The following is a 21400-nucleotide window of genomic DNA, read 5'->3' as shown; positions in this document are numbered from 1 at the left end:
CACCACCACCATCAACTTTGCTAAATTGCTAATGAAAAACATTGATCAGGCAGCTGTGATTGAGCAGCAGTGTAAATCCAACTGTTTTCACGGTTGTTGTGGTCGTGATCATTTTGTGAGGCCACATCGAAAAGGCTCGGATGAGCTTTCCAAAGTTCTACAAGTTGTGCCTCCATCACTTGTGTCCAGATCACACGCTGCACAGCCGTGCTGCTCCATCTTTTTCACGGCGTTTACGTGTTTGCGCGCGAGCAGTGTGAGCGGCTGTGGTGGCAAGCGCGTACGCTAAATTGGATACGATACAGAGAAGATTAGCATGGCCCCTGCGCAAGGATGACACGCAAATTCGTGAGACCCTCACGAGCGATTGATGATCGGGAGCTGGTCGTGAGGTGTTAATCACTTCTCCTTACCCCACGTATACTACACGACGCACGATGAAGGCCAAAATCGTCTCAAAATGGGCCTAAAACCGCACAGTGTGAGCCCAGCATTAGAGCAGCAATGTTTGTTCCCCTCAGAGAAAGGGAAGAATGGGAAAAGGAAAACACCTGGCTGGAAAAAGTTAATATGGGCATGTGCAGTGAATATCAGCGCTATGTGGCCAGAAGTGTGATAATATAATTTATTTTGTGTAATAAACAACTGCAAGGATAGATGATTACAACAAATAGATGACTAATACATAAAAGTAATACATAGATGAATAATGATGATGAGTTATGATGCGTAATCATGGGAACAAGCGGGTTTTCAAACAGGAGCAGCTGATTAGCATTAGAAAAGCTGAAATAATACCTCAGCTGAAGCCAATTGTACTAAATGCACTAAATGTGCACTGTTACAAGAATATTTTTCTTTCTATTGTTTTCTATTATTTTAAGTTAAGCAGGACAGAGTGCTTTTAAAGAAAGATTTACTTATATTCTCAAAAGTTAAGCATGACAGGGTTCTGTTTAAGAAAGAGACCTGTTTTATTGTGTTAATGTTGTCATTTTCAGCTAAAAATAAATGGCTAAATGATCATTTGTTTCACATGTGTTCATATCACAAAGAATACACATCTACTTAAATCAACTTCAAGTCAAATGGTTAAAAAAATAATTTCACACACAAAAAAAGAGCTAGAAAATTCACCACACTGGGAAGGGTGAAGACAACTGGGTCGCCCGGCCCTGGCCACGAGGTGTTCCTTATTTATTTTTCAGGGAGTTGGCAACCCTAAGAGGCAGTAACGCCAGCACATGGCCCGGCTGATAACTGGGAGCTTGACAAGATGTTCAGGCTGAAGTACAGTAATGTGACCCCTGATAAACCACATGACTGCAGCTATGAAGTGACACGGGAACATGCACGGGGCGAGCCTCATCACACAGGAACCCACGCGGAGGAACGTAAATGTGCGTCAGAGCTCCAGCAGAGACGCTGATGGCAGCTTTATGTCCGTGGAAGCGAATCCTCAGCCCATCCAGCTCTGAGGTTTAAAACGACATTTCAGAAGACTCGATGACAAAAGCCAAAATTTAGCAGCAACGTTTCGCGTTTGTGTTTGTGAAATGTTTTGTGTCTCCGCATTTGGGAAATGCTGCTTTTGTGCTGATCACATGCTGATGCCCGGTCAGCCACACTTTTGGTCGTCGCATTTTCATGCACTGGTTCCACCTGGTGTCATTCTGCTGGGCTTCAGCCCTCGGTGACAGATTTTGTTCCCATGAGACAAACCACAGTCTGAAGATGACCGGCTCCTGTGTGGAAGTAAACCTACCGTACACAGAAGATATATCGCATATTAAGCCTGAGAAAATGTGTCAAAATGTTGGGTCCACTTTAAACGTCCCGAGGAGACGACCGTGTCCCTGGATCGTGCTCACATACGACTCCTTCTCTGCATGACCGAGGACGGCACGCTGAGCTGTGGAAATTAGTCTTCCCCCCGCCGCCAGTTATTACAAAGTGAAAGTGTTCAGGCGCCACAGCAGTTCAGCCACATGAAGTTAGAGAGGCGCACGGTGCGTTAAAGCCGCCAACGCTCTGCTGACTCAGCACCTGCCAAGCCTCAAACCTCCTGCAGCATCAACATCAGAACAAAAACAGTGGAGGAGCAGCACGGAGGTAAGTGACGGAAGTGAGAGGTAAGTGACGGAAGTGATGTTGTAGGTGACGTCAGACGCCGGAGATTTTGGCGGAGAAAAAGCAAATGGTAGCATAGAGTTTAACAAAGGTTTTCCAAGCTTCAGTATTACCAAATATACTAATCAATTGTCATATAACTAACAACATCTATTTTATCATCTCTAACACCCTGGAGGACAACGGGGAGAGTTTAGACGCTCTCCAAGATTACATCGACCGCTGTTTTCAAGATTTAGTAATGCATAAGGCCCAGAGTGCATCTTCCCCGGCCAAAATCGAGACGCCGTCATCGAAGAGAAGTCGCCAGGCAGACTCCCCCGGTACAACATCGCCTGCCGGCAAAGACATCGCAGAAATCCTGGAGTCCATCGACAAGCGATTGTCCAGTTTCGATGCGAGGCTGTCCCTGGTGGAGATCTTACACCGGGAATTTAAATCTCTGAGAGAATCCCTGGAATTCAGCCAGCGGCAGGTGGAAACGCTTGCCGCTGAAAATGCCACGCTACGGGAGTCGGTTAAATCTCTCACCGATAACGTGACCCAGCTAAACATTGAAAATAAAAAAATAAAAGAGTCCGTTATCGATTTACAAGCCCGTAGCATGAGAGATAATCTTGTGTTTTCTGGTATTCCAGAAACTGCCGGAGAGGACGCAGAGGCAACGGTGAAAAGCTTCATTAAAATCCACCTGAAGCTGCCGGAGGACACCGTAAAGAACATCGACTTCGATAGAGTACATCGCTTGGGGGGCGCGCGGTCGCGGACCGGGAGACCACGGCCTATTGTGGCCAAATTCAGCCAATTCAAACAAAAGGAACAGGTGAAGAGTCGCGGCAGAGAGCTGAAAGGAACGGACTTCAGCGTGAACGACCAGTTCCCCAAAGAGATCCTGGAACGACGCAAGGTCCTGTTCCCAGTTCGACGTAGCTTTATCCAGAAAGGCTCCCGTGCTGTCATCGCTGTGGACCGGCTCTACGTGGACGGACAGCTGTACCGCGACCCCGGCACCACACCGTGGTTATACTGACTGCACTCCAGATAAGAACCCGCTACACTCTTTTCTTATTCATTCACACTTTCTCCTTTAAAATGTGTTTAACCTAGTAATATCAGTAGGATGTCATAGCAGATATAACACCGTCACCCTCCGTCATTGCTTTAATTGGAATGTTTCCGTTTCGTCTCTTTTTTTTTGTTGTCGCTCACAGTTCATGTGGTTTCTTTCTTTCTCTTGTCTTTCACTGCTGTGGTCACCTACTTCCCCACTCACCTACAAACAACACCCTCTATTTCTACATATTTTCACAACACGATCACGCAAACACATCAGCTCAACGGCAGCACATTCACAACAGCCTCACAGCACGCACAGACTTGCAGGACACATAAGCAAGCCACGCTTGTTCATATTAGTGAATATTCACACACATAGTCAGACTTATGGAGTCTCTCACCACACTTCTTTTTCTCTTTCTATTTACAAACAAGGGATGTTTCCATATTCTCTCCACCTGTCTAAACGAAACACCCAGCATACATCATTAAACATACACGCACAATTAAGGGCATGCTGAGGTTTGTCACATGGAATGTAAATGGAGCTGGCACCAGAGGAAAGAGGTTAAAAATATTTAACCAGCTTAAAAAACTACAGGCAGATGTTGTTTTATTACAAGAAACTCACAAACCTGTCACAGGTTTAAATGAACTTAAAACACCTGAGTTTCCTAACGTGTTTGCAGCCGGTTATAATTCTAGACAACGGGGAGTAGCAATTTTAATACATAAAAATGTTAATTTTACAGTACTCGATACAGTTATAGATCCAGAGGGTAGATTTCTAATTATTAAACTATCAATATTGAACAAAAAACTATGTATTGTTAGTATATATGGTCCAAATGTTGATGAACCCTCATTCTTCCACGGTTTTTTTAGTGCACTCTCTGAACACCTTGATTGCACACTCATTCTTGGCGGTGACCTCAACCTTGGACTAAATGAAGAAATGGATAGGCTCAACACAACAGGAACTCAGCGTAATTGGCAGTCCACAAATATAATCAAACAGTATATGAACGACTTTGGTCTTTGCGATGCATGGCGCTCTCTTCACCCCACCAGTAAGGAATATACTTTTTTCTCGCATGTTCATCACTCTTACTCTCGTCTGGATTATTTTTTGGTCAGCAGCTCACTGCTGTGTGACATTTCAGACACTGAGATTCATCCTATAGCTGTCAGCGATCATGCTCCTGTATCTTTAACACTAATGCACAAGAATAATACTACGCCAAGTAAAAACTGGAGATTTAATATATCACTACTTAAAGATGAAGACTTTATTAAATACTTTAAAAAGGAATGGACTTCATATTTAGACTTTAATGACACTCCCGGAATATCTGCTTCTGTTCTATGGGAAGCAGGGAAAGCTGTGATGAGAGGTAAAATAATTTCTTTCTCATCACACAAAAAGAAAGAAGAAAACAAAAATATTCAGGAATTAGAAAAAAACATCAAATCACTAGAAGAAGCCTACGCGTCCCACCAAGATCAGGAAACATTGAACAAAATATGCAAAACAAAACTAGAATTAAATGAAACTATTAATAAAAAAACACAATTCCTTATACAAAGACTTCGCTTGCAGAATTTTGAACACAGTAACAAATCAGGTCGATTTCTAGCTAACCAGCTAAAAATAAATAAAGAAAAAACAACTATATGTGCTGCTAAAGATTTATCGGGGAACACAATATATGATCCTGGAAGAATAAACAACATTTTTAGGGATTTCTATGAAACTTTATACTCACCACAAATAAACCCATCTAAAAATGAAATTGATCTGTTTCTTGACAACGTAACTCTTCCAAAATTACTAGACAGTCAAGCAATGGAATTGGATTCGCCACTGACGCCAAGTGAACTCCAGGAAGCCCTGATAAGTATGCCCAATAATAAGGCTCCAGGTCCAGACGGCTTCCCTGCAGAATTCTACAAAGAATTCTGGACAATTTTGGCACCAGTATTCCACAGCATGTTGCAGGAAATCGAGGAAAAGGGCAGACTACCACCAAATATGAATTCTGCCAACATTAGTCTCCTGCTAAAACCAGGCAAAGACCCTTTATTTCCCTCAAGCTATCGTCCAATTTCTCTTTTAAATGTAGACCTTAAAATAATCTGCAAAGCTCTCTCAAAGAGATTAGAGAAAATGACCCCCCTCTTAATTCATCCTGACCAAACTGGTTTCATAAAAGGTCGGCACTCCTCAACAAACACTCGTAGATTACTTAATTTAATAGACTACTCATACGATAAAAACATCGAAGCCATAATATTATCTCTAGATGCAGAAAAAGCATTTGACAGAGTTAATTGGAAATTTTTATTCGCAACTTTACACAAATTTGGTTTTGGAAACTCTTTCATAAACTGGATAAGAATATTATACAATTCCCCAACGGCTCGTATCAGAACAAATGACCAGACATCCTCCAGCTTCTGTCTCCTGAGGGGCACCAGACAGGGATGCCCACTCTCCCCCTCACTTTTTGCAATTTTTATCGAACCTCTAGCAGCAGCATTTAGACAGGCTACAACAATTAAGGGCATAAAATGTAAGAACATAGAACATAAAATCAGTCTCTATGCGGATGATGTGTTGCTTTTTCTGCAAAACACACAAACCAACCTCTCTGAGGTAATTACTTTAATAAACTGGTTTTCAAGAGTTTCAGATTATTCAATTAACTGGCCAAAATCTACAGTTCTCCCCATTAACTGCTCCTTCCATAATTCTTCCTCTGCCCCACTGCAATCCGGAAACATTAAATATTTAGGTATTAATATCTCTCCTAAGCTTTCAGACTTAACTAAACTAAACCACATCCCACTTCTAAAGAAAGTAGAAGGCGATCTGACTAGATGGAAATCTTTACCCATATCACTCATGGGAAGGGTCGCCACTATAAAAATGATGATCTTGCCAAAAATAAATTACTTATTTTTGATGATCCCTAACAAACCATCACAAGATTGGTTCAGATCTCTGGATTCATATATTTCCAAATTCCTTTGGAAAGATAAACCCCCGCGTATTAGCTTAAAAACGCTACAAAGAACCAAGGATAGAGGAGGATTAGATCTGCCTAATTTTCACCAATACTTCTTAGCCAATAGGCTTCAGTTCATCTCAGAATGGTTAAAACATACCTTCTTAGTTGAGCCCTGGCTAGATGTTGAACAGGCACTATGCAAGGATCTAGAGATTTCAGACCTACCATTTATTAGCTCAAACATCAAAAGACATGAATGCTTTAAAAGTATCAACATCAGCTTTTCTCTAACAGCATGGTGGGAGTTTCTAAAAATAACGGAGTCTTCATTAATCCCATGCAAACGTACACCTATCTGGAATAACCCTGACATATTACAAAACAATAATATGATTAATTTCCCAGAATGGAGTTGTAAAGGAATTAAATACTTAGAACATATATTAGAGGGAACAGAATTTATTCCATTTGACAGACTAGTTGAACAATATGGGATCAACAAGACAAGGTTTTTAGAATATCAACAAATTAAATCCATAGTAAAAAAGAAATTTAACCTCAGTCAAGTTGAATTACAAACACCACTAAGTGCGGCACATTTTCTTACTCTTAAATCCCCCAAATTATTATCTAAAATATACAGAACACTTTCTAAATTAGATGAATCAATATCTCTTCCTACTGCAAAGTGGGAAGCAGATTTATCAGTCAACCTAGACCAAAACTTCTGGTCTCAGATTTGCTTAAAAACTTTTAAATTAATTAAAAATCCCAGTCTGCAATTAATACAATACAAAATACTTCATAGAGTGCACTATACAGGTCATCGGATGTTCAAGATGGGCTTTACATCTTCCAACAACTGCTCACACTGTCAAGGCAATACACCAGACAATTACATCCACGCTCTTTGGTTCTGTCCACCAGTGCAAAAGTTTTGGCGCGAGATATGTGAAGACTTATCAAAATGTCTGAAATGTAACATTCCAACCTCCCCCTTAGTGTGTTTGTTGGGCAGCTTAGATAATGTCACTTCAGAAAAGAATATAGCCCATATGATCTTCACTGCCCTATGCATAGCCAAGAAAACTGTCCTCATGAACTGGAAAAATAAAAATAATCTTAATTCTAACCAATATAGAAATTATCTATTAGATTACATTAGTCTTGACACAGCCTCTGCCACCACATCAGATCAATTGCTCTGGGCCCCTTTTATCAGCTCCATCACCTAGTGGGGGTGGGGGGTCATAGTTTGGTCCCGCCTTCACTGTTGTGATTGGTGAGGGGGTAGGGACAGGCTTAGGGCGTCGGGGGGTTCCCCGGAGGCATCTTCCTTGGGGGGCTCAACCCGGGGTAGCGGTCACGTCCGGTTGAGGGCTCTGTTGGCTCTCAGGTGACTGTTTCCTCGCGGCTGCGTGCAGCAGGGCTAGGGGAGGGTCTGTGCTGACGGACGTGGGTTACTGACCTGGCAACCTGGCTGCCCCTGGGTGGGTCCGGGATGGGCGTGAGGTTCTGGGGGTGCTCCGTCTCTGGGCGGGGGCCCGGGCCGGGCCTCGGGGGCTCGGGTCCTGGTTGGTGTGTTGCCGGGGTTGTGGGCGGGTGGGTGCATGGGGGCCCGGCCCTGGAGCAGGGTGCCGCCGGTGCATCGAGCCGCCTGGGGGGCTCTTCAACTGGTGGGGGGGATGGTCACATCTGGCAGGAGCTTTCTTCTCTCAGGAACTCTCTGCAGGAGGGGGAGATACAGGAGAGGTGGAGGAAGATCTCAGCCTGGGCGTTTACCGTCTTATGTAGTCTGGAAGATGTGTGGTTGGTGGGGTGGGTGCAGTTTTCTCTGTGGTGGGGTTGGGTGGACTGTCCAGGGCTCTGTGGAGCCGGGGGGCGCTACTGCACTGGGCCCCGGTCTGATGGGCCTGGGCCCCCCTTCCCTGGCGGGTCGCGGAGGGTGGGAGTGCCTACTGGGGTCAGCGGGGGAGCTGGCCCCAGGGAGGGGTTACCTGCCCCTCCCTTCCTTCCCTCCCCATCTCCAGCTGCCTCCCTCTTCCCGCTCCTCCACAACCACCCACACATGCAGGGCCTTGGAGTGGGGGTATGTCACCAGGGTGCAGAGGAGGCTACCCCCCCCCCCCTGTCCCCTTCTGGCTGCCTCTGCCTCAATTTTATCCCACATCTTAGACATTCACATTATTCACACTCTCATTACACATACATATAGGATCTTGGGGGTGGGCACAATCACGGAGTCCAAATCACCATCAGGGTGTATACCTCACCCCTGACGTCGTTGCCCACCTCTCAATTTTAAATACACTTAGTCATTGAGGGTTAGCAGGAGGGACTATGCGCTTACCTGCTGCTCCTTGGCAGGTAGCTCCATGCCCTCCTGGGTTTTAATTGCACCTTAGAACACATATGCATCAACACTACAATGAGCGGGTGGAGGGAGGTTTGGAGTCTTCTCCCACCCCCATTCTCTGCGGCCTGCTGGAGCGGGAGGGCTAGTAGGAGGAGTTGGCCGTCCGACTGCGGTCTGGGGTGTGGGGCCTCCCTGCTGCTGCGGAGTCGGGGTGGTCTGCCTCTCCCCACCGCAGGGAAAAGGGTAACACCACCTGGGTCTGGGTGCAATTCCCCCCTCCAGGGGCAAGAGTACCTAGACCCGGATTGTAGAGTACGCTTGGGGAGTGTGATTGTGTGTACAGCGTCTCTTTATGTCTGTCTCCACGTTGGTTGAGTGTGGAGTGAGTGCATATGAGAGCATGAGGGTGGGAATGGATGTTTGTGTCTGTGTGTGCCTGTATGTCTGTGTCTATATGTCAGGTTGGGTATCAGACGCCACCTCTCTGGGGACACCTCAGGCCCTCCAAGGTTTGGAGGCCTATCTCCACCCACCACCACTTCCCCTGCCGGTGGCGGACTCCCTCAGGTGTCGGTGTGTTGGTGGTTCTTTGTGTCTGGGGGTGGGCGTCCGGGTACACACCGGCTCACTCCTTGGCGGCCGCTTGTCGGGGCCTGGGGCCTGGGGCTCGCTCGGGCCCCCTTTGGAGGTGGGGTGCCCCCGGCCTCTCGGCCTAGGGCTCGGTCACTCAGGCGCAGCTGGGGGCCGGCGGAGCTCACGGGCGCGTCACTGCAACCCCCCCTGGCTTCTGCTCCGCGGCTGCTGAGTGAGCCCTCATCTGGGACTCTCCTCAGCTCTTACTGGAACAGTGGCGCGGCTGCCCCTCTGTTGGTCTTCCATGGTCTTTTGTGTTCTGGGGGCCTCTGGATGTCTGGAGTTTTGATCTCCTCCATACCCGCTTCACACCCTGGAGGACGGGGCTGAGGCCCCCCCACACTCCCTAGCAGATCATTACATGGAGAAACCTTTGGAATGCAAGCATGCTGATCCACACAGGTATGCACACAGGTGTACACATGGGTATTCACAGACGCGGACTAAAGCTTTCTTGGCTGCTGCCTCAAAGCACACTGTGCGCTGTCTATCTTGCGTGCTGCACAATATTGTTTATTACTTAGTAAATACTGATATCTATGACTAGCTAGTTTATTGTGATGGTGCTATGTTTTCTCTATTATTATGTTGCTCTTTGTTGTTTGCTGTCTCCTCTGTTTGTTTGTTTGTTTGTTTGTTTTTTTTTTTCTCCATACAGGTGACCCAGGAGTTTTTTTTTTTTTTGTCTCTCTTCCCCCCCCTTCTCACCGTCTCTTCTCCCCTTTGGTTTTCTTTCTTTCTCTCCCCCTCTCTCTCTCATTCATTCCCCCTGTCCTATTTATTAAAAAAAAAAAAAAAAAAAAAAAAAAAAAAAAAAATGACAAAGGATGAAAAAAAAAAAAAAAAAAAAAAAAAAAAAAGAACAAAAACAGTGTGCCGGGAGCTTCGTGGCATGGTTTCCACGGCCCGGCATCTTCCGTAGGTGTAAGGTGTGGGTGGCCGTGTGCACTCTCACTCTTTACCTCCTCAGGTAAAAACAGGGAAAAGGAAAAACACCAGTTACACAACTCCACAAAGACACAGCAGCATCCGGAGCACCAGTATCTCCATCCTGATGGCATTACTGGTATTGGCCGTGGGGACGTTGTGATTCGTCACTGAGGACTGCGAGTGGTGGAGCTGGGAGAGATGTTTGTGCTGCATACACTGACTTTGTCCTGACCTCCCGTAATGGACTCTGAGTGGCTTCCACAAATAATAAAATAATAATAAAAAAGATTGTATAATGAAGTATAAGTGGAACTCTGGCAAAACAGCTCATCTTAACCTGCAGAGTTTATTCTTATTAATATTCTTTCAGGAATATGAAATGTGCAAACACAGAGACATAATGAGCTCTCCTCTGTGGTGATTAAAATGGACTTTGGCAGAGTTTCAGCTCGCTGAGTGAACTTCTGACCTCGAGGTCTTTGCTTTCAGCATTCAGCCGGTCTCGGACGACCCTTTAAGATTTTTTAAGGGGATCAGACCCCGACGTGGCCCCCGGTCTCTGAGGATAAATCTCATTAAAGCTTTAAGGGCTCCGTTCCTCGCCCTGTGATCACAGGGAACATCAAAGTGTCTGAGGGTCTTCTTCTTAAGACGAATAAAGATGTGAAATATTATTATTGGATTGTGCCTGCTCGCCTTTTCAGAGACACGCTAAATAATCAAGTTTAAATTAGGAAATAACCATTAATGAGAGGAAGTTTGTGCTGTAAATGAACGCTGGGCTGGAGTACAGCCCTGTGGTGATATTACACTGAGATCATTTGTAGAAAATTAAGAAATTCCACAAAACTTTGAGCCAAGATGGGCAAACGTCAAACTTTCATTTGGCCATGATGTCAATTTGAAAGGAATATTCTCATTTTTAGTATTAGTATTTAGTATTTATTTATTTATTGTCATTGTCAAGAACAATGAAATTGTGTTTGGGGCTTCCATACAACCCAGAAAAAAGAAGAAAATAATAAATACCCCTTAAAACCCAAGTGTACATATTTAACCCAGTGTGACTCCAATGCAATAAGACAATCCTTAGCAATAATGTTCGTAGAAATTCAGACAAAGACCTGAGAAACATGACAAAATACAACAATGCAACCCATTCAATATTATTGTACTGTGAGATATGATATCAGATATGATAGTTATCTATTTAAGAAAGAGGGGGGGGGGCAGGAGGGGGAAGAGAATAAAGATATGATGCACCAATGCAGACCAGTTCATTGCTATTAAGAAGTTGGATATGGTTATTGTCCGTGAGAGGGGGGCAGAGAGTTCAGGAGCCTCACAGCCTGTGGATACAGGCTGTTGGCCAGTCTGGATGTTCTGGCCTGTATAGACCTGTACCTTCTCCCTGAGGGCAGCAGATGGAAAAGGTGGCGCGCAGGGTGATGTTGGTCCCGCAGGATACTGTGCACCCTCCTCAGACAGCGAGTGGGGAAGATATTACTGATCTCTGGCAGACTTGTTCCAATAATTCTGCCAGCTTCCTTCACCACCCGCTGGAGTGCTTGCTGATCGGCCTTGGTGCAGCTGGGGAACCACACTAGAAATCCATACGTCAGAACGCTGCTGATGGCACAGTTGTAGAAGTTCAACATCAGAGATCTGGGAATGTGTGCGCTCCGCAGTCTCCTCAGGTAGTAGAGGCGCTGTTGGGCCTTCCGTACAACTGAGGTGATATGGTTGCCCCAGGACAGGTCCTCGGTCACAGTTACCCCCAAGAATTTAAAACTGCTCACCCTCTCCACCGCCTCACTGCCAATGAAGAGAGGCAGATGGTTGTTATGACCCCTCTTCCGGAAATCTACAATGATCTCCTTGGTCTTTTTGGTGTTTAAGACCAAGTTATTGTCGTGGCACCATGACTCTAGTTGTTGCACCTCTGTCCTATAGTTTGTCTCATCGTTGTTGGATATAAGTCCGAGCACTGTGGTGTCATCTGCAAACTTAACAATGAGATTGGACGCGCAGGAGGAAATACAGTCATGGGTGAAGAGAGTGTATAGCAGAGGGCTCAGGACACACCCCTGAGGGGCACCGGTGTTGACCACAAGGGTGGAAGAGGTGTTCTTACCCACTCTGACACTCTGTCTACGGTTAGTGAGGAAGTCCACAATCCAGTTGCACAGAGAGGAGTTGAGTCCCAGTTGGTGGAGTTTGGGACGGAGTTTGTATGGCCGGATGGTATTAAAAGCCGAGCTGTAGTCTACAAAGAGGAGCCGTGCATAGGTGTTCCTGTGTTCCAAGTGCTTCAGTAATGTGTGCAGCACTGTGGCGATCGCATCCTCGGTTGACTGGTTCTCCCTGTATGCAAACTGGTGCGAGTCCAGGGATGGTGGAAAAGCAGCTCTGATGTGTTTAATGACCAGTCTCTCCAGGCATTTGGCGGGAATGGGGGTGAGTGACACAGGTCTGAAATCGTTCAGACATGTGACATTTGACTGTTTTGGGATGGGAACGATGGTTGCTGCTTTGAAACAGGATGGTACCAGTGAACAGGACAACGAGGTGTTATATATAGAGGTGAAGACGTCCGCCAGGTCCGCAGCACAGTCCCACCAAAAGTGCAAAAGTGTAGGAGCTCTGGGCCGCTGCGTCTGTGCGCGCCGCCATCTTGGGCCATGATGCTTGGGCATCTTTAAAAACACCACAGAGTTTAAGACAACATCTTAAAAAAATGTGTGAAAATGTGGCGGCCATCATTCTTCCTGAAATGAAGCTTTGCACCCCTGCAGCTAATCCGTGTGTTGAAATGTCCAGAACTCTCTTTTGATTTTTCTTCCACACTCGCAGGCCTTTTACTTTACCCTCGTTGGAGGGCTGGCACTGAGGCTGAACTTCTTCTCACTTCAGCTAATGCAACATGAGGTGAAAATGTCTGCGCAGGTTCTCGTCGTTCGAGTCATTCGAGCTTAAAGGGTTTGAGTTGAAGGCAACTCGACTTGCTTTAGTTTCTTTCACCGCTCGGGGGGAGATCTCAGGACTGTGTAGTGTTGCAGCTTTGTTCACACTGGACATACATGTCCTCCTTTTCTCAGTCCATGGACGTCCTCAGAGATTGTGCTGCTTGAGGTTCCTTCCTGTGCATCTTCGACTCCCATAACGGTAATGCTGGACGTTCTTCCTTTGACTTCATGTTCCCTGCCTGCTGACAGGCTCCTGATAACCTGAAGTTTGTGTTGCAGTAGTTTGCAGGTCCTCATCTGTGTGTGGAGGTTTCTTTAAACTTTAATGTTCACAGTTTTGTCCTGCTCTGTGAGCCCGTTACAGTGACCTGTTTGCTTTGGTATCCTCTCTGGTGAGCTTGATCCGCGGACATGATGTGTTCATCAAAGCTTTAACTGACCACACCAGGACAGCTCCCCATTCTCACCCATTATAACCAACCTTGACCAGGAGGAAGTGCTCCAGTGGTTTCTGTCCTCTGTGCTCCACCGAGTTTGAGTAAATTAGTCCCTGGTGCTTCATTTGTTGTTTGTTTCATGGTGAGAGAAAAATAAAATGATGCAAACATCTTTATTTCTGCTGTAAAGTTGGACCTTGTAACATGGGAGTCAGCGCTGGCGCCTCTGCTGGACATTTGAGGAACTGCAGCAGCTAGCTTCAGGTCTTCCAGAGTGGTGTGATTGATGCAGACTCAAAATAATCGTGTGAATCCCATCCTGTTGTGTATTCAGGTCTTTGTCATCACTCTCACTCGAAAATGCAAAACTGAGAAGAAGTGAGTGGGAGCTGTACTCAGTTTAGCACCAAGACTCAAGGTGAAACTACGTCTCTAAAAGCTAACTAAAAGCTTCATTATTCAAACAGAAACATGGACACGTGTTGATCCAATGCTGACTTTTACTCTGGCTGAGGGTATCTGATCTGTTCATGCTCCCATTAGATCCCTGACCCCTGTGAACACCTTGTAACTGGTACCAGTTGAGTGCCAAACATGATCACTTACACGGTGAATATTCAGCAGAAATGAATGTGATGTAATAATTAGTAAGAGAATGATGGCACCCTCTTCTGAGCGAGCTGTGGTTTATTTACCTGTGTGCTCCGGCAGTTACGTTGTCTCTGATTGAGAAAATGTTAAGTTGACTGATGGTGAGCAGGTTTAATTTTCAGTTCCAGCACAGTCTATTGACCGTCTGCAGTTACACCCAGCTGACCTCTCCCCCCACACATTTGTCACGGCTCCATTAAACGTTTCACTCTGAGCAAACTGAACCAGTGCGAACCTGACGGATCATCTCTCGTCATGCATGTCATTTATTCTTATTGTTGTTTTGTGTTTCGTAGATGGCCCCGTGTTCAAATGTCCAACAGCCTGATATTATAACTGTTTTGGTTTCTAGATATCATAACTCACCTGTTTAAATGTTATTACATTTGCATAATTAGGGGCGTGGTCTCTTTAACAGACAGGTGGATGGTGTCACAGGTGGTTGTAGCTGCTAGCTGTCTGCTGGAGTCCCTGACTGGACCTCTGGACCATGTTTGTGCTTTTGGAGCCTTTTAATGACATCATCTGACCAATCACGTGGCTGCTGAGCACTTGATTGTAATAACAGGATGAAGAGTTTAATCTGGATGTTACAGAGCACAGCGGCACCCTGATGCAGTGGTTGTAGCGCTGCTGCATCTCAGCAGGAAGGTCCTGGATCCTGTGAAATCAGTCATGGCTGGTCGTTCTCGGGGTGGTACAGGCATATGGCATGGCGATGTGCTGGTTATCACCATGGAAACAGAAGGAAATGGTTTGAATCCACTGACCTGCTGGTTCTTCCTTCTGTGCTCGGCACATGTCTCTCTCCAGCTTCCTCCTGCAGTCCAAAGTTGTGCATGACGCCATGAGGCCATGAGGCCAGGATCACTGGTGGTTGTAGCTGTGAATGTGGACACGAATGGTGACCTCGATCTCCTGAATTCACCTTCTCATAAATTTAGAAGTGCTGTCGACTTCCTGCTGTAACAGTTTCTTTTAGGTGTGAGTGCAGCAGTGTTTGTGTGTCTCGCCTGTCCATCGCAGTCTTCACTGTGCTGCGAGTTTCTCCTTTTGTTTCGTACCCGCTGAGATGCTGTGTGCGTTTATATGTAGCTGAAGTGAGCTGAACTTCTGTGATAACACTTTTGTCTCCCACTCCGTGTTTCTGTCTGGCGGCCTCTGCGTGCCGGTGAAAACACTGCCAGGGAGTGATGAGCGTGCTGCCTCCCTCCAGCCTCCCTAATCCGCCCCAGTCTAATTTAGATTAGCATCGAACGTTCCCTCAACATTCTCTGAGCTGCTGATATTACAAACATGGAACGCGGAGCTCGGGTGTGTTCGCACAGAATGTCAAGATGATCCCCGCTCGAGGGCTGGGATGCTTGTTCGGTTCAGTGTGTGTGTGTGTGTGTGTGTGTGTGGGTGGTTTGGAGCTGATTGAACCTTCAGGTCTAACAATTGTTTTAGTTTTAATGTTTCCTGCTGGTCACTGGGAACCACACCAGGAAATCAAAATCTTATCATAGGTGGGACTGGACTCACCGGCCACTTCTTTAAGCACAGCTCTTCAACTTCCTGTTAACAATTTTAAATCTTTTCAGCGAGTTATGTGGCAGCAACTCGTTTAGATTCGCAGATGTGGAATAGACGACCTGCTGAAGGTCAAACCGAGCATCAGAAGATGGATGAAAGAGCAGCCCGTCCACGCCACGGTGCTGCTCTCAGTGTTGAGTGTTGCTGCCGACCATGTCCATCCCAACGTCTTCTGATTGTGCTTCCAGCAGGACAGCGCTCCATGTACCAAAGATCAGATTCTGTCAAACTGGCTTCTTGAACTTGACGAGTTGACTGTACTCGGATGGCCTCCGCAGCCACAGATCTCAGTCCAGTACACTCAAAAAAATCTGTTGTTGGATGAACACAATTTAATCATGGCACCCTTTTTGCACACAATTTAACCAAGTACAATAAACCCTTTTCGATCATGTCAAACCAACACATTTAGCATTTGGTGGTTTAATGTAATCAGATTACGTTGGATCAACATACTATACTTACATTGATTTGAAGTGATTTATTTAAGTATGTAGAGTGAAATTTGTTTTAATTCATTCTACACAATTTAAAAAGTTTAGGAAAACAGAATTAAATCTTGTTGTTTCAACAACTACTTTGTTAATCAAGGCAATGATTTCACTCATTTCAACCAAATTATTTCAATTAGATTTGTTTACATTTGTTACACATTTAGAAACCCACTACTTTACAAAAAAAGTCACAATCAGATTATGATAACATTATCTTTATTAACTGGATTTAATGGACAATATAAAAGCTTACCATTTTTGTACACCTGCAAGCATTATGCCACTTCAAAAGGTAAAACGTTAGAATACTTATTTACATAGGTAATATGTTGGAACTAAAGCTTCCACAACTAAAAACAGATGAAAAATTTGCTCAATATATCGACTGCATTTTAAAAAATTAAACTAAAAGATAAAAATACATCTCCCACTTGGCAAGTTAAAACATGTGACAAAATAGAATTGTGTGAATTTGGAAAAATAGAATAAAATAATTAGAAATAATTTGGGGGCAATACAACAACAACAACAAAAAAAATCCATAGGTGATGAAAATCTATATTTGTTTGGTGTATCTCATTGAAATAATTATTAGTTTGACCAATTTTTATATTTCTGTATTTATTTTTTTAATTTTGGTTGCAGTCCTCCACAGCTAGCAATATAGTTTTGCTGTGTTTTAAAACATGCTAGCAAGCAAAATGGACACAATAATACAGTGAACTTAACAGGTGGCAGTGGTCTTAAACTTTACAGGCCATTGACACATAAACACAACATAGTACTTCTGTCAGTACTTCTGATCCATTTTGAGCCATCTATATAAGGGCAAACAAAAATCATCTGCAGTGCTGTATAAAAGGTGAATTGCCCAACAGAGAGAATCCAAAAACTTAAAAAAAAAATTTTTTTAAATGAAAGAAAACAATATAAACAACTCAAATATTAACATTATATATTGGAAATCACCATTGCACCAATGAACCATTCAAGACCTATCAGTCATTTTCAAGTGCTCTCACCCCATAAGCTTGTTTTTCAGAAACTGTACCTTTGAAGAGAGCTTTTGTCCATCAAGATTTAAAAGTATCTTCTGGAGGACTTCAAAGGTGCATTTAAGTTCTGGTGGGTAGCTCAGGTTCAAACAGTATATGAGTCCAAACAACAGAGCACATGCTTGTGCAATGTTACCCAAATCAGTGTTAGCCTCCACACCCTCAATCAGGACACCAACGTCCTCTGGGTCATCTTCAGGTTCAGCACCCTCCTTCTGGATGACGTACACCCCCATCACAGTTTGCTCCATGCAGCTTTTTGCCTCGATGTCCGTATCCTACATGAAAAAATATAAGACAACAAAGTAAAAATTAAGAGATTGTTTAAACAACTGTTTCTATGCTGTTCATAAAATCCAAGTAGTCAAAGTAATAAACAGAAAATTACACCACTAAAGTAGTTGTTAGTAATTACTCCAATACATAAATGATAAAATACACCTCTCATGTCAAAAGAGGTGGCATAATTGACCTCTCACCGGCCCCTCCCCCGAAAGGGCCATTGTCCAATTACACATTATAGCAACCGTTACTGTGTCTGACAAACATTAACCTCAAGCAAGATGGAGAAGCGGTGTGCCCACCGATACTCCGAGATATTGTGTCTGGAGGAGTTGTGTTCTTTCCATTCACAAAGTCAAAAACAACGTGAATGGATTAAACAGTGTGTATGGCCCCACTCCCAGGTAAATGTACCGAACATTATGAAGCATGTCTGCTTGCACATTCGGGTACCCGTTGGTGCGCAGAGGAAACCATTTGTTTGTCGGACGTAGCAAGAGTAACTTAGGGGGACAGGACTCGAGAAAAGGCTAACTCAGCTGCTAAAATAAAACAGGTATAGAAGTGTTAGTACTAAACAGCTCAAAGCTCATAGACATTTCTATTTACAAATACTGATGACCATAGCAATGAAAAAACAACAGGACTTGTTTTAATCCAAGTACAGATTCAAAAGCAATATTGTCTTGATGCATGTTAAATGCATTGTATGTTTGTGTATCAAGTTTAACTACGGTATGCATAAATTTCTTTCCTTCCAATACCAAATTCCAGAAATTCTTTATTGCAACGCTTAATACTGTTTGGTATTCAAGACATCCTTTCCCCAATACCAGGTGTCTTGTTGCTAATCTCAAAATTTTAATTTTAACGATTTGCATTTGAGGCAACGTCACAATTTGTATGAGAATGTTACAGACAACATGCTGTCACAATGGCTCACCAAGTACTCCTTTATTAACTTCTCATAGTCTTCGTTTAGGTGGATGCACAAAGACTTCAAGATGCATGCTCGTCTGGTATGGATGTTATCATGCTGGAGAAGAGGAGGAGATAATATGAGCCAAAACCAGTCTGTTTTTCTTAAAGCTAGGGTAATCAGTTAACTTCCATAATTATTCTTTAGGTTAGAACCTGGCATGTACCACTTGTTAAGCCGAAAAAAAATTGACAACTTCATCTCCAAATAAAAGTTATTTTTGCTGCCTATGACAAAGTCTACTCAATCCTAATACAAACCTTGGAGATGGCAAGCATGAGACCTCTTATTTTCTTTCCATGTGTCCCTCCTTTGGTCAGAAAGATTTCCATTAAGCGTGGCGCGTATTGGTCAAGCTCGGCAAAGAAAGTAGATAGCAGAGGCTTTGTGGTGATTCGCAGAAACTCCTTGTCAATCTGCAATAGAGAACAATTACATTGATTAAAAACTCAACTGTATATTTCACTCACTTCACATCTAAGCTGACTAAAGCTGCTTTTAGAAGACCATGCAGACATCAGTGCTGTCTGTGTAGGACATGAATCAGTCTGTGTCAGATCCTGAATTTGAAATTTCCACTAAAGTCACAAGTAAGAGGCAAGTGGAACCAAGATCGAGGCCGTTTGCTTTTTGAAGTTTGCAAAGACTGCTAAATTGCACCAGTGGTAGTTCACTCTTTGCAACATAGTAGCTGTTCTAAACAGATTTTTCAGGTTTATTTTTAGTATATTGTTTGCAATTGGTGTTTGTTCTGGGAAAGATATTGCAGACTGAGCAATAATCCATTTCTAATGGGGGCCTTTCTTAAAATGACTGGTCCCAGTAACAAAGGCGCTTGTCGACTCAGAAATCGAGGGAAAACCAACAACACACCCGGCAGAACATTATGTTATTTACACGGGTGCACATAAGTGGTCCGCATGTGCGCATTCGCTGTCAAAATAAAAGACGCGCAACAGATAAGAAGTTGCAACGCGCGTTTGCATCCATATAAAAGGCTGTTTTTGTCTGCTAGAGTGGGATTTTCACGGCACATTCTGCACCACATCTGTGCGTTCATCATTTGTTTGAAGCCAGCTCACCTCCTGCAACCACTTTTCCGAGAATATGCGCTTCTTTTGTGGTTCGGACTCCTTCTGACATTTCTTTGGAGGTGGAGGAACACCAAAGTAATTGCTTAAAGGAGCTTCTTCGACATATTTAAGAGTTTTAAACAAATGTCTGTCCTCCTCCAGAAAATCTTATGTACGCAAACACGCGTTGCAACTTCTTATCTTGTGCGCGTTTTTTAATTTGACAGCAAATACGCACCTGCGGACCACTTATGTGCACCCCTGGTTATTTAGCTCGTCATATTGCAGCCACAGAAATTCTTTTGTCCAAGAAACCATAAAGCTGCACTTTCTTTTTGCCTTATAGTCTGATTTGTCATAACTTTTCCGTTTTGTGGTAAGCTTTTCTTTGGCTGTCACTTCTTCACCCTGACCTGTCTTATTTGGCTCAGCAGAACTAAAATATATATCCTGCTGCTTTTACACACCCACTCACATAACGCTCAGTGATTCTCTGCGCGATCAACCTCTCACATGTTTAAGCTGCGGGAGATTTCACTTGTCATGTTTACATAGTAAGCTAACGATTGATAAGACGATGTCAGAGGAATTGGTGCGCAAATTATCATCACTCACAGATCAGTGCTGTCGCTCTCTATACACAGTTCGCGCGATTGCAAAGTGAAAGCAAAAAAACAAGCGCGAATTCAAACGCAATTTCAATATGTCACATATTGACAGTGGCTCACCGATGCCAATGACATAATTACCCAGCTACATTTCCGAAAGAATGCAAAAGCATTGACATAATTTTCCTTCCTATGATAGCCCGACGGGCAGGGCAGAGATAGATTTTGGTAGCCCGACTGGAAAAATTTTGCGAGCCCTGTACAGTGTTTCAATAATTTGTACCTACTACTCTCCCTGATGGAACAACGCTTGCACTGCCACATACAAGTCACTGAAAGAAAAAAAGAAAAGCAGTTTTAAGGATGGTTTTATTGGCACCTTTTTTTCACTTTGATTAAATCATAAAACTATCATAAAAAATATATGATGGTAAAAGGCTTACCATGTATTAAAAGAGGAGGCACAAACAATCAGAAAAAGGGGTCAGCTTTCTTTGTGGTGTTACTATGGTAAAGAAAACAGACAAAATTATTTTATAAAAATTCCACAGTGGATTTTTTTTTTACTTTGTTGCAAATGTATAAAAAAAATACAAATACATATAAATACCTCTTGCAATATAAAATTCACAGATAAATATCCAATCTGTTACCAAATGTAATAGCAGTGTTTCACACTATGCAATAAAGATGCTGGTAGTTGCGGTAAAGGTCCGACAGGCAATTTTCATAACTATCCGCCATTGCCTTTTCCTCTGACCTCGTGTTTATGCTCTTTTTCCCATGCACTAGCATCAAGTCAATTCGAAGGATGCAGCCCCTGAATTTGGACACAGCTAATATTTAGCAACTCGCGCATGCTAGTTTAACTTGCATTACTGCGCGAGGCCGAATGCTTAAAATAAAAGGAGAGAGAAAGAAAGAAAGAAAAAAAAAATGCAAATGATAATAAAAAAAGTGAACAAAGACCATGTCTTGCAATAACCGTCATTTAAAACCAAAGTGAATGCTAAGAGAGCTAGGTAAAAGTTCAATGAGACAACCATACTAGCTTTAGCTAACTTCATTTACTTTGAAAGTGAATTACAAACGTGTTAAATATTGAATTAAACATATCAATAACCGCTAAAAACACTATAAGACTAACTGCAAAAACGGGTAAAA

General features: G+C 43.6%; 1 non-coding gene across 1 annotated transcript; it reads left to right on the top strand.

The window, feature by feature from the left end:
- Positions 1–260: 260 nt before the first annotated feature.
- LOC146632905 (U6 spliceosomal RNA) lies at positions 261–368 on the top strand. Its single transcript, XR_014906238.1, has one exon. It is a non-coding gene; the product is annotated as a U6 spliceosomal RNA (small nuclear RNA).
- Positions 369–21400: the final 21032 nt, after the last annotated feature.

Source organism: Diplotaxodon limnothrissa, linkage group LG5 (genome assembly GCF_057381915.1).
Source record: "Diplotaxodon limnothrissa isolate DT_005_m linkage group LG5, D_limnothrissa_male_GT1.1, whole genome shotgun sequence".
Lineage (NCBI taxonomy): Eukaryota > Metazoa > Chordata > Actinopteri > Cichliformes > Cichlidae > Diplotaxodon > Diplotaxodon limnothrissa.
The sequence above is the reverse complement of the archived record's forward strand: the minus strand, read 5'-3'. Positions and strand labels throughout refer to the sequence as shown.